The sequence below is a fragment of the Eucyclogobius newberryi genome, unplaced genomic scaffold (genome assembly GCF_026437365.1).
Source record: "Eucyclogobius newberryi isolate DKJ021-1_F unplaced genomic scaffold, fEucNew1.0.hap1 SCAF_2, whole genome shotgun sequence".
In the NCBI taxonomy this organism is placed as follows: Eukaryota; Metazoa; Chordata; class Actinopteri; order Gobiiformes; family Gobiidae; genus Eucyclogobius; species Eucyclogobius newberryi.
This window is the reverse complement of record NW_027315834.1, coordinates 375,001-388,970: the sequence shown is the minus strand read 5'-3', so window position 1 is coordinate 388,970 and position 13,970 is coordinate 375,001. Positions and strand designations below refer to the sequence as shown.

The window sequence follows — 13,970 nt, the reverse complement described above, 5'->3', positions numbered from 1 at the left end:
CAGAAGGGTCCTGGCTAAACTCACATCTATGCTGGACCATGATTGTCGCCCCCTGCAGGACACTCTGTCCCCTGCAGGACACTCTGTCCACTCTGGAGAGCAGCTTCAGTGACTGATCCACCCTCGCTGTGTGAAGGAGACGTTTCACAGTCAGTCCTTCTGCTGCTGTCAGACTCTACAACAAACACTGTCATACCCATGTGCAATACTGACATACACATGTGCAATACTGACATACCCATGTGCAAGACTGTCATACCCATGTGCAACACTGACATACCCATGTGCAATATTGTCATACCCATGTGCAATACTGACATACTCATGTGCAGTACTGTCATACCCATGTGCAATACTGACATACCGATGTGCAATACTGACATACCCATGTGAAACACTGTCATACCCATGTGCAAAACTTTCATACCCATATGCAATACTGACTTACCCATGTGCAATAATGTCATACCCATGTGCAATACTGACATACCCATGTGCAACACTGTCATACCCATGTGCAATACTGACATACCCATGTGCAACACTGCCATACCCATGTGCAATACTGACGTACCCATGTGCAATACTGTCATACCCATGTGCAATACTGTCATACCCATGTGTAATACTGACATACTCATGTGCAGTACTGCCATACCCATGTGCAATACTGTCATACCCATGTGCAATACTTTCATACCCATGTTCCAATACTGACATACCCATGTGCAATACTGTCATACCCATGTGCAATACTGTCATACCCATGTGCAATACTGAAATACTCATGTGCAGTACTGTCATACCCATGTGCAATACTGACATACCCATGTTCCAAAACTGACATACCCATGTGCAATACTGTCATACCCATGTGCAATACTGTCATACCCATGTGCAATACTGACTTACTCATATGCAATACTGTCATACCAATGTGCAATACTGTCATACCCATGTGCAATACTGACATACCCATGTGCAATACTGTCATACCCATGTGCAACACTGACATACCTATGTGCAATACTGTCATACCCATGTGCAATACTGACATACCCATGTGCAATACTGTCATACCCATGTGCAATACTGTCATACCCATGTGCATTACCGTCATACCCATGTGCAATGCTGACATACCCATGTGCAATACTGACATACACATGTGCAATACTGTCATACCCATGTGCAATACTGATACACCCATGTGCAATACTGACATACCCATGTGCTATACTGACATACCCATGTGCAACACTGTCATACCCATGTGAAATACTGACATACCCATGTGCAATACTGTTATACCCATGTGCAATACTGTCATACCCATGTGCAATACTGTCATACCCATGTGCCATACTGACATACCCATGTGCAATACTGTCATACCCATGTGCAACACTGACATACCCATGTGCAATACTGTCATACCCATGTGCAATACTGACATACCCATGTGCAATACTGTCATACCCATGTGCAATACTGTCATACCCATGTGCATTACTGTCATACCCATGTGCAATGCTGACATACCCATGTGCAATGCTGACATACACATGTGCAATACTGTCATACCCATATGCAATACTGATATACCCATGTGCAATACTGATATAACCATGTGCAATACTGACATACCCATGTGCAATACTGACATACCCATGTGCAACACTGTCATACCCATGTGAAATACTGACATACCCATGTGCAACACTGTGATACCCATGTGCAATACTGTCATACTCATGTGCAATACTGATATACCCATGTGCATCACTGTCATACCCATGTGCAATACTGACATACCCATATGCAATACTGTCATACCCATGTGCAATACTGACATACCCATGTACAATACTGACATACTCATGTGCAATACTGTCATACCCATCTGCAATACTGACATACTCATGAGCAGTACTGCCATACCCATGTGCAATACTGTCATACCCATGTGCAATACTGACATACCCATGTGCAATACTGTCATACCCATGTGCAATACTGACATACCCATATGCAATACTGTCATACCCATGTGCAATGCTGACACACCCATGTGCAATACTGACATACCTATGTGCAATACTGTCATACCCATGTGCAATACTCTCATAGCCATGTGCCATACTGTCATACCCATGTGCAATGCTGACATACCCATGTGCAATACTGACATACACATGTGCAATACTGTCATCCCCATGTGCAATACTGATATACCCATGTGCAATACTGATATACCCATGTGCAATACTGTCATACCCATATGCAATACTGTCATACCCATGTGCAATACTGACATACCCATGTGCAATACTGTCATACCCATGTGCAATACTGACATACCCATGTGCAATACTGACATACCCATATGCAACACTGTGATACCCATGTGCAATACTGTCATACTCATGTGCAATACTGATATACCCATGTGCATCACTGTCATACCCATGTGCAATACTGACATACCCATGTGCAACACTGTCATACCCATGTGCAATACTGACATACCCATATGCAATACTGTCATACCCATGTGCAATACTGACATACCCATGTGCAATACTGACATACTCATGTGCTATACTGTCATACCCATCTGCAATACTGACATACTCATGAGCAGTACTGCCATACCCATGTGCAATACTGTCATACCCATGTGCAATTCTGACATACCCATGTGCAATACTGTTATACCCATGTGCAATACTGTCATACCCATGTGCAATACTGTCATACCCATGTGCAATACTGTCATACCCATGTGCCATACTGACATACCCATGTGCAATACTGCCATTCCCATGTGCAATACTGACATACCCATGTGCAATACTATCATACCCATGTGCAATACTGACATACCCATGTGCAATACTGTCATACCCATGTGCAATACTGACATACCCATGTGAAATACTGACATGCCCATGTGCAATACTCTCATACCCATGTGCAATACTGACATACACATGTGCAATACTGTCATACCCATGTGCAATACTGATATACCCATGTGCAATACTGATATACCCATGTGCAATACTGTCATACCCATGTGCAATACTGTCATACCCATGTGCAATACTGACATACCCATGTGCAATACTGTCATACCCATGTGCAATACTGACATACCCATGTGCAATACTGTCATACCCATGTGCAATGCTGACACACCCATGTGCAATACTGACATACCCATGTGCAATACTGTCATACCCATGTGCAATACTGTCATACCCATGTGCAATACTGTCATACCCATGTGCAATGCTGACATACCCATGTGCAATACTGGCATACACATGTGCAATACTGTCATACCCATGTGCAATACTGATATACCCATGTGCAATACTGTCATACCCATGTGCAATACTGACATACCCATGTGCAATGCTGACATACCCATGTGCAATACTGACATACACATGTGCAATACTGTCATACCCATGTGCAATACTGATATACCCATGTGCAATACTGACATACCCATGTGCAATACTGACATACCCATGTGCAATACTGTCATACCCATGTGCAATACTGTCATACCCATGTGCAATACTGTCATACCCATGTGCAATACTGTCATACCCATGTGCAATGCTGACATACCCATGTGCAATACTGACATACCCATGTGCAATACTGATATACCCATGTGCAATACTGATATACCCATGTGCAATACTGTCATACCCATGTTATGGAATCAGCTCCTGACCCATGTTAAATCTGCTGACACAGTCTCTTCATTTAAGTCCAGGCTTAAAACGATCCTCTTCAAAATCGCTTATGGTCAGACTAGTTAGGAACAGAAACATAAACCCACAGCTTCAGCTACGCTGCCCTAGGAGTAACTGTGCTGGGGGAAGTATGACAGCTTGAGCACTGTCCTCTTCTTCTGACTTATTCTATCAAACAATATTTATTTTTTAATTCCACTTGAAAACTGTTCACCGCCTTCTTTTCTTTCTCTCACTCCTGAGGACCTGTGGACCCAGATGTCCCTCTCCTGGTGAAGTGTCCCTGCCCCGTGTGGACGGTCCCTCATCTGCCTGAAGAGTGGCTCCAGCTCCAGTCTCCCTCACGTCTGTGAGAGTGGGATCTCTCCTTCACTGGAACTCCTCCAGGTTTCTACGCTTTTTTCCCAAAGAGGTTTTTTTTGTAGTTTTTCCTGCAGAAGGAGAGTCTAAGGACAGAGGACCTGGGACATCGTCCCTCGCCACCACAGACATTGTCTGACTTCATCGCCACCACAGACATTGTTGATTCAGCCTCAGAGGCGACTGTTGTTGTGATTTTAGGCCTTACAAAAATAAATTGATTTGATTTGATTTGATGTGCAATACTGTCATACCCATGTGCAATACTGACATACCCATGTGCAATACTGTCATACCCATGTGCAATACTGACATACCCATGTGCAATACTGACATACCCATGTGCAATACTGTCATACCCATGTGCAATACTGTCATACCCATGTGCAATACTGACATACCCATGTGCAATACTGTCATACCCATGTGCAATACTGACATACTCACAAGCAATTAAGGCCATATTCATGTGCAATACAACTGATGTAAATAAGAGTGTTCTATTTTGTTTTTATTCGGTTTTACTTACTTACTATTAGTATGACCTAGTCTTGTGCTAGCTATTTTTTACTTTATTATTATTTTTTCTTTTCTATTATCATTATTTTATTATCTTATTTTTATCTTTATTTTTTATATATTTTATTTTATTCCCCCCTCCAGTCCCTATTAAGATATGAGAGGAGTTTTGTTCATAAGAGTTGTATTATGTTTCTGCTGCAGTGGAACAACAACATATCCCTGTGGGACAACATGTCCCACATGTCCCTGTGTGGACAACATGTCCCACATGTCCCTGTGGGACAACATGCCCCACATGTCCCTGTGTGGACAACATGTCCCACATGTCCCTGTGGGACAACATGTCCCACATGTCCCTGTGTGGACAACATGTCCCACATATCCCTGTGTGGACAACATATCCCACATGTCCCTGTGGGACAACATGTCCCACATGTCCCTGTGGGACAATAAAGGAATATCTTATCTTATCTTATATGCACCGGGCCCCTGACATGATACATGCACCGGGCCCTGACATGATACATGCACCGGGCCCCGACATGATACATGCACCGGGCCCCTGACATGATGTGCACCGGGCCCTTACATGATACGTGCACGGGGCCCGTGACATGATACATGCACCGGGCCCTGACATGATACATGCACCGGGCCCCTGACATGATGTGCACCGGGCCCTTACATGATACGTGCACAGGGCCCGTGACATGATACATGCACCGGGCCCCGACATGATACATGCACCGGGCCCCGACATGATACATGCACCGGGCCCCGACATGATACATGCACCGGGCCCCGACATGATACATCCACCGGGCCCCTGACATGATGTGCACCGGGCCCTTACATGATACGTGCACAGGGCCCGTGACATGATACATGCACCGGGCCCCGACATGATACATGCACCGGGCCCCGACACTATACATGCACCGGGCCCCTGACATGATACATGCACCGGGCCCCGACATGATACATGCACCGGGCCCCGACATGATACATGCACCGGGCCCCGACATGATACATGCACCGGGCCCCTGACATGATGTGCACCGGGCCCTTACATGATACGTGCACAGGGCCCGTGACATGATACATGCACCGGGCCCCGACATGATACATGCACCGGGCCCCGACATGATACATGCACCGGGCCCCTGACATGATACATGCACCGGGCCCCGACATGATACATGCACCGGGCCCCGACATGATACATGCACCGGGCCCCGACATGATACATGCACCGGGCCCCTGACATGATACATGCACCGGGCCCCGACATGATACATGCACCGGGGCCCCTGACATGATACATGCACCGGGCCCCTGACATGATACATGCACCAGTTCCCGACATGATACATGCACCGGGCCCCTGACATGATACATGCACCGGGCCCCGACATGATACATGCATCGGGCCCCGACATGATACATGCACCGGGCCCCTGACATGATACATGCACCGGGCCCCTGACATGATACATGCACCGGGCCCCTGACATGATACATGCACCGGGCCCCTGACATGATACATGCACCGGGCCCCGACATGATACATGCACCGGGCCCCTGACATGATGCATGCACCGGGCCCTTACATGATACATGCACCGGGCCCTTACATGATACATGCACCGGGCCCCTGACATGATACATTCACCGGGCCCCTGACATGATGTGCACCGGGCCCTTACATGATACGTGCACAGGGCCCGTGACATGATACATGCACCGGGCCCCGACATGATACATGCACCGGGCCCCGACATGATACATGCACCGGGCCCCGACATGATACATGCACCGGGCCCCTGACATGATGTGCACCGGGCCCTTACATGATACGTGCACAGGGCCCGTGACATGATACATGCACCGGGCCCCGACATGATACATGCACCGGGCCCCGACACTATACATGCACCGGGCCCCTGACATGATACATGCACCGGGCCCCGACATGATACATGCACCGGGCCCCGACATGATACATGCACCGGGCCCCTGACATGATGTGCACCGGGCCCTTACGTGATACGTGCACAGGGCCCGTGACATGATACATGCACCGGGCCCCGACATGATACATGCACCGGGCCCCGACATGATACATGCACCGGGCCCCTGACATGATACATGCACCGGGCCCCGACATGATACATGCACCGGGCCCCTGACATGATACATGCACCGGGCCCCTGACATGATACATGCACCGGGCCCCTGACATGATACATGCACCGGGCCCCGACATGATACATGCACCGGGCCCCTGACATGATACATGCACCGGGCCCCTGACATGATACATGCACCGGGCCCTTACATGATACATGCACCGGGCCCTTACATGATACATGCACCGGGCCCCTGACATGATACATGCACCGGGCCCCTGACATGATGTGCACCGGGCCCTTACATGATACGTGCACAGGGCCCGTGACATGATACATGCACCGGGCCCCGACATGATACATGCACCGGGCCCCGACATGATACATGCACCGGGCCCCTGACATGATGTGCACCGGGCCCTTACATGATACGTGCACAGGGCCCGTGACATGATACATGCACCGGGCCCCGACATGATACATGCACCGGGCCCCGACACTATACATGCACCGGGCCCCTGACATGATACATGCACCGGGCCCCGACATGATACATGCACCGGGCCCCGACATGATACATGCACCGGGCCCCTGACATGATGTGCACCGGGCCCTTACATGATACGTGCACAGGGCCCGTGACATGATACATGCACCGGGCCCCGACATGATACATGCACCGGGCCCCGACATGATACATGCACCGGGCCCCTGACATGATACATGCACCGGGCCCCGACATGATACATGCACCGGGCCCCTGACATGATACATGCACCGGGCCCCTGACATGATACATGCACCGGGCCCCTGACATGATACATGCACCGGGCCCCGACATGATACATGCACCGGGCCCCGACATGATACATGCACCGGGCCCCTGATGAACTCACTGATAAGAGACGGAACTCACCCTGAATGTGACTGAAGGCTCATGATCCTCAAAGGACACAGTCCCGTCTCTCCACAACATGGAAGCTCCTGTCGGGCATAAGCTCCTGTCGGGCATAAGCTCCTGTCGGGCACCTGCTCCTGTCATAATGGCGGCTGACATAAGCGGCACATGGATCACTACATGAGCAGCTCAGAAAGGCAGAAATACCAGAGGTGCAAAACATCAGCTCCAGGTGAAAGAGTCACACGGGACTGAACCTGCCACACCTGCCATACCTGCCACACCTGCCACACCTGCCACACCTGCCACACCTGTCACACCTGACACACCTGCCACACCTGTCACACCTGACACACCTGTCACACCTGACACACCTGCCACACCTGCCACACCTGTCACACCTGCCACACCTGCCACACCTGTCACACCTGACGCACCTGACACTGCCTGGATCGATCACAAGAAGCATCTGACTCAATGTCACACACTTGGATCATTGAATGTTTGGAGTTGTACAACATCAATGAGGCTCTAAGAGCCTCGCAGGGGCCTCACAGGGACCTCACAGGGACCTCACAGGGGCCTCACAGGGACCTCACAGGGGCCTCGCAGGGGCCTCACAGGGGCCTCACAGGGGCCTCACAGGGGCCTCGCAGGGGCCTCGCAGGGGCCTCACAGGGGCCTCACAGGGGCCTCACAGGGAAACAGCCTTGAGGCCAATGGCAAGTGTCAGTCAAATGTGGCATTTACCAAGGTGATGCTGTTCTGCAGAGGTCTGAACCCCCTCCACCATCAGTCTCCTCCTCTACATGGATGACATCACGCTGGATGCTAAGAGCGAGCGGGACATTGTCGAAGTTTAGTCTATACAGACTGCGAGAGGCGAGGATCGTTCTCAAGTTCTTTATTTGATGAAAACATGGAAAAACAGGCAAAACAGTAGCGTGTTGTCGTCTTGCAGCTGAGATTGGACTCTTCACAAGATTTAGCTGTGTTTTATATCGCTGTTGCTTGGGTCTGATAAAAAGGGCCTGACCTTCACTATGACGTCCGCTTTAAGATTGTTTAGACTAGTCAACAGATGATCAGAAAATACACAGAATAGTTAAAATACACAGAATAGTTAAAATACACAGAATAGTTAAAATACACAGAATAGTTAAAATACACAGAATAGTTAAAATACACAGAATAGTTAAAATACACAGAATAGTTCATTGTGACCCATATGCAGCAAGATCGTCTTGACTCATGATAAATAGGACACAGACATGACAATAATTTGATCACTATCCACAACATTCACTCCCTGATCCACACCACCAGGATCTACAGCTCAGAGGGAAGGTGGTCCACACAGAGGGAAGGTGGTCCACACAGAGGGAAGGTGGTCCACACAGAGGGAAGGTGGTCCACATAGAGGGGGACAGAGGACATTGAGGACAGTTACAAGGACCTGGCAAATGACATCAAAGAGGAGACAACGAGTGAGGCAAGTCCTGAAGCAGCTCAATGGTAAGAACAAGTCCCGGGCAATAAACAGCCACGCCCTGCCAGTGATCAGACCCTGCCACACCTGCCAGTGATCAGACCCTGCCACACCTGCCAGTGATCAGACCCTGCCACGCCCTGCCAGTGATCAGACCCTGCCACACCCTGCCACGCCCTGCCAGTGATCAGACCCTGCCACACCCTGCCAGTGATCAGACCCTGCCACGCCCTGCCAGTGATCAGACCCTGCCACGCCCTGCCAGTGATCAGACCCTGCCACGCCCTGCCAGTGATCAGACCCTGCCACGCCCTGCCAGTGATCAGACCCTGCCACGCCCTGCCAGTGATCATACCCTGCCACGCTTTGCCAGTGATCAGACCCTGCCACGCTCTGCCAGTGATCAGACCCTGCCACGCCCTGCCAGTGATCAGACCCTGCCACGCCCTGCCAGTGATCAGCGACCCTGCAGGAATAATCAAGAGGCCAAAGGAGATACAGATGTTAAGACATGAAAGCTCCTGATCATGGAGGGTTCATCCCAAATCGAGCACCCTGAGACTGTACACTAGCACCCTGAGACTGTACACTAGCACCCTGAGACTGTACACTAGCACACTAGCACCCTGAGACTGGACACTAGCACCCTGAGACTGTACACTAGCACCCTGAGAATGTGCACTAGCACCCTGAGACTGTACACTAGCACTCTGAGACTGTACACTAGCACCCTGAGACTGGACACTAGCACCCTGAGACTGTACACTAGCACCCTGAGACTGTACACTAGCACCCTGAGACTGTACACTAGCACTGAGACTGTACACTAGCACCCTGAGACTGTACACTAGCACCCTGAGACTGTACACTAGCACCCTGAGACTGTACACTAGCACCCTGAGACTGTACACTAGCACACTAGTACCCTGAGACTGTACACTAGCACTCTGAGACGGTACACTAGCACCCTGAGACTGTACACTAGCACACTAGTACCCTGAGACTGTACACTAGCACTCTGAGACGGTACACTAGCACCCTGAGACTGTACACTAGCACACTAGTACCCTGAGACTGTACACTAGCACATTGAGACTGTACACTAGCACCCTGAGACTGTACACTAGCACTGAGACTGTACACTAGCACCCTGAGACTGTACACTAGCACCCTGAGACTGTACACTAGCACCCTTAGACTGGACACTAGCACCCTGAGACTGTACACTAGCACACTAGCACCCTGAGACTGGACACTAGCACCCTGAGACTGGACACGAGCACCCTGAGACTGTACACTAGCACCCTGAGACTGTACACTAGCACCCTGAGACTGGACACTAGCACCCTGAGACTGTACACTAGCACCCTGAGACTGTACACTAGCACCCTGAGACTGTGCACTAGCACCCTGAGACTGTACACTAGCACACTAGCACCCTGAGACTGTACACTAGCACCCTGAGACTGTACACTAGCACCCTGAGACTGTACACTAGCACCCTGAGACTGTACACTAGCACCCTGAGACTGAACACTAGCACCCTGAGACTGTACACTAGCACCCTGAGACTGTACACTAGCACTCTGAGTCTGTACACTAGCACCCTGAGTCTGTACACTAGCACCCTGAGACTGTACACTAGCACTGAGACTGTACACTAGCACCCTGAGACTGGACACTAGCACCCTGAGACTGGACACTAGCACCCTGAGACTGGACACTAGCACCCTGAGACTGTACACTAGCACCCTGAGACTGTACACTAGCACCCTGAGACTTTGCACTAGCCATAAGGAAGGAGGCGGGACTAGTGAGTGTGAGAGCCACTATCCAGGATGAAACGTCCAAGATCCATAAGTACATCAAGGACAAGGCTCCTACAGAGGACGTGCTCAGTGAATGTCTCAGACAATGAGGAACAGAGGAGGGACCATCATGGGAGGACACGCCCCTACATGGGAGGACACGCCCCTACATGGGAGGACACGCCCCTACATGGGAGGACACGCCCCTACATGGGAGGACACGCCCCTACATGGGAGGACACGCCCCTACATGGGATGTACCACAGGAACATAACTGAAGTGGCTGATATCACAAGATCCTACAAATGGTTAGAAAGAGCCGGTCTGAAGGACAGAGGCCCTGATCTACCACACCAGACAAGACCCAAGGTGTAGCTGTGCAAAGGGCCCTGAGACCATCCCACACATAACTGCAGGTGCAGATGCTGCAGGGACCTCAGACATGGAGCTCCATCACCAGGAACTGACATAGTGTAAGAAACATCTGTGCAGAGCACGAGCTGAAGACCCCAAGGACAAAGTGGAAACACCTCCAAAGGTGGAAAACGACTGAGCCAAGGTCCTCTGGGACTTCCAGATACAGACAGACCACATGGTAATGGAGAACCAACCGGACATAGTGGTGGTCTCAAGGGTCAGAGGAAAGCCGGTGGTGGACATTGCAGTGCATCATGGGATGGAAACATCCGGAAAAAGGAATATGAGAAACTAGAGAAATCCCAAGGCCTCAGAGAGGAGCTGGAGAAGGTCTGGAGCCTGAAGGTGTCAGTGGTGCCCGTTGTGACCGGAGCACTTGGGGCAGTGACCCCCAAACTGGAGGAATGACCCCCAAACTGGAGGAATGACCTCCAAACTGGAGGAATGACCTCCAAACTGGAGGAATGACTTGAGCAGATCCAGGAAAAACATCAGACATCTCGGTCCAGAAAAGTGCAGGAACAGCAAAGATACTGAAGAACCCTCAAGCTCCCAGGGGCCTCTGGGAGAGGACCCGAGCTTGAAGGGGGAGAAATAGAGACCACCAGCAGAGGGTATATATATAACCTTTTGTTTAACCTGCCGCACTGCCAACCTCAGCAACCTCCGCCCCCCCACCCCTGCGCCCCCATCCATCTCCCTTGCACTGCTGAACTGCCGCTCCCTCTCCAACAAATCACCTGTTATATCTGAACTGCTACTGGACAATAACATTGATCTGCTTCTCCTCTGTGAAACATGGCAACAGCCCCTGGACTTCTATGCTCTCAACCAAGCCACTCCCTCCAACTACACTTACACTGCCAAACCCCGCCTCTCCGGGTGTGGGGGAGGTCTTGCTGTTATTCATTAAAAATCTACATCCATCACTGAACTGAACCTCAACCTTCCATCCATCTCATCATTTGAATACCTCGCCTTCTCCCTCCCCAACTCTATCACCGCTATCCTGATCTATCGTCCCCCAAAGCCCCACCCCTCTTTCCGCACTGAATTGTCTGAACTCCTCACCATCGCATCCTCTCTCTCTGCCCGCCTTCTACTCACTGGTGACTTCAACATCCACATTGACTGCCCCAACGCCCCACTGACATCCGACTTCCTCTCTCTCCTGGACTGCTTCCATCTCACCCAACACATTGACTTCCCCACCCATACCAAAGGATGGACTTAGTCTGTTCCTCTCTCCTACCCATATCTAAGCTCCACCCCCTCCCCTTCCCACTCTCTGATCATCTCTGCATCCTTTTCTCCGCCCCCCTACCCTCGCCCCACAACCCCAAAAAATGCACCATCACCTACCGCAATATCAAGTCAGTCAACCCCCTCACGCTCTCCCAGCACATATCCTCTGCTTTCCCCCCTGACTCCCCCCCCTCTTCCCCCGACGACTATGCTGTCATGCTCAACACTACCCTCTCCGACTCCCTTGACTCCCTAGCCCCCTGGAAAACCTCCTCCGTCTCATACATCAACCCCGCCCCCTGGTACACCCCTGAACTCCGCTCCATGAAGCAGACTGGCCGCCAACTCGAACGACTCCTCAAAAGAACCCGCCTCACCGTCCACGCCGCAGCTTTCAAATTACACATCTCATCCTACCGTGACGCTCTCCAAGCCGCCAAATCTGCCCACCTCTCCACCCTCATCAACAGCTCCCACCGGAGCCCTCGCACCCTGTTCTCCACCGTCAACAACCTGCTCCAGCCACCGGACATCACTCCACCCTCCTCCCCTGACCTCTGCAACTCTTTCCTCCTTGCCTTCAATGACAAAATTTCCAAAATCAACAGCTCCATGACTGCCGTCTCCATTAACTCCATCACCATCACCACCCACACCCCTGCCCCCCTCCCCTCTCCCTGACCACCCACCCTTCCCTCCCCTCACCACCTTCTCCTCTGTTAACTCCTCTCATATCCTAGACATCATCACCGCTTCCAAAACCACCACCTGCTCTCTCGACCCCCTCCCAACGACTCTAACCAAGGCTTGCCTCCCTGCTCTCATCCCCCATCTCACCACCCTCTTCAACCAGTCTTTATCCCTCGGCCATGTTCCTTCCATCTACAAACTGGCCTCCATCACCCCCATCCTCAAAAAACCCACCCTAGACTCCGCCAACCTCTCCAACTACCGCCCCATCTCCAACCTGCCGTTCCTCTCAAAAACGCTGGAACGCATCGTCGCCGCCCAACTTCACACCCACCTCCAGTCAAACAACCTCTATGAACCCCTCCAATCTGGCTTCCGCCCACTTCACAGCACTGAAACAGCCCTGGTCAAAGTACTCAACGATCTCCTCACCTCTGCAGACTCCGGGGCCCTCAACATCCTGTTACTACTAGACCTCAGCGCAGCCTTTGGCACTATAAACCATTCCATCCTCCTACAAAGGCTGCGCCAACTGGGTGTTGAGGGCTCTGCACTTGACTGGCTCACATCCTACCTCACCAACAGGCAAGAGTTCATTTCCCTCTCCGGTCACTCATCCACCCTCTCCCCAGTAACGCA

The 13,970-nt window shown here is 51.0% G+C and overlaps 1 protein-coding gene across 1 annotated transcript in view; it reads right to left on the bottom strand.

Annotated features, from left to right (window-relative positions):
* The window catches only part of sh3bp2 (SH3-domain binding protein 2), a 49,836-nt gene that overhangs the window by 17,697 nt on the left and 18,169 nt on the right, over positions 1–13,970 (bottom strand). The gene's annotated exons all lie outside the window — the stretch shown is intronic.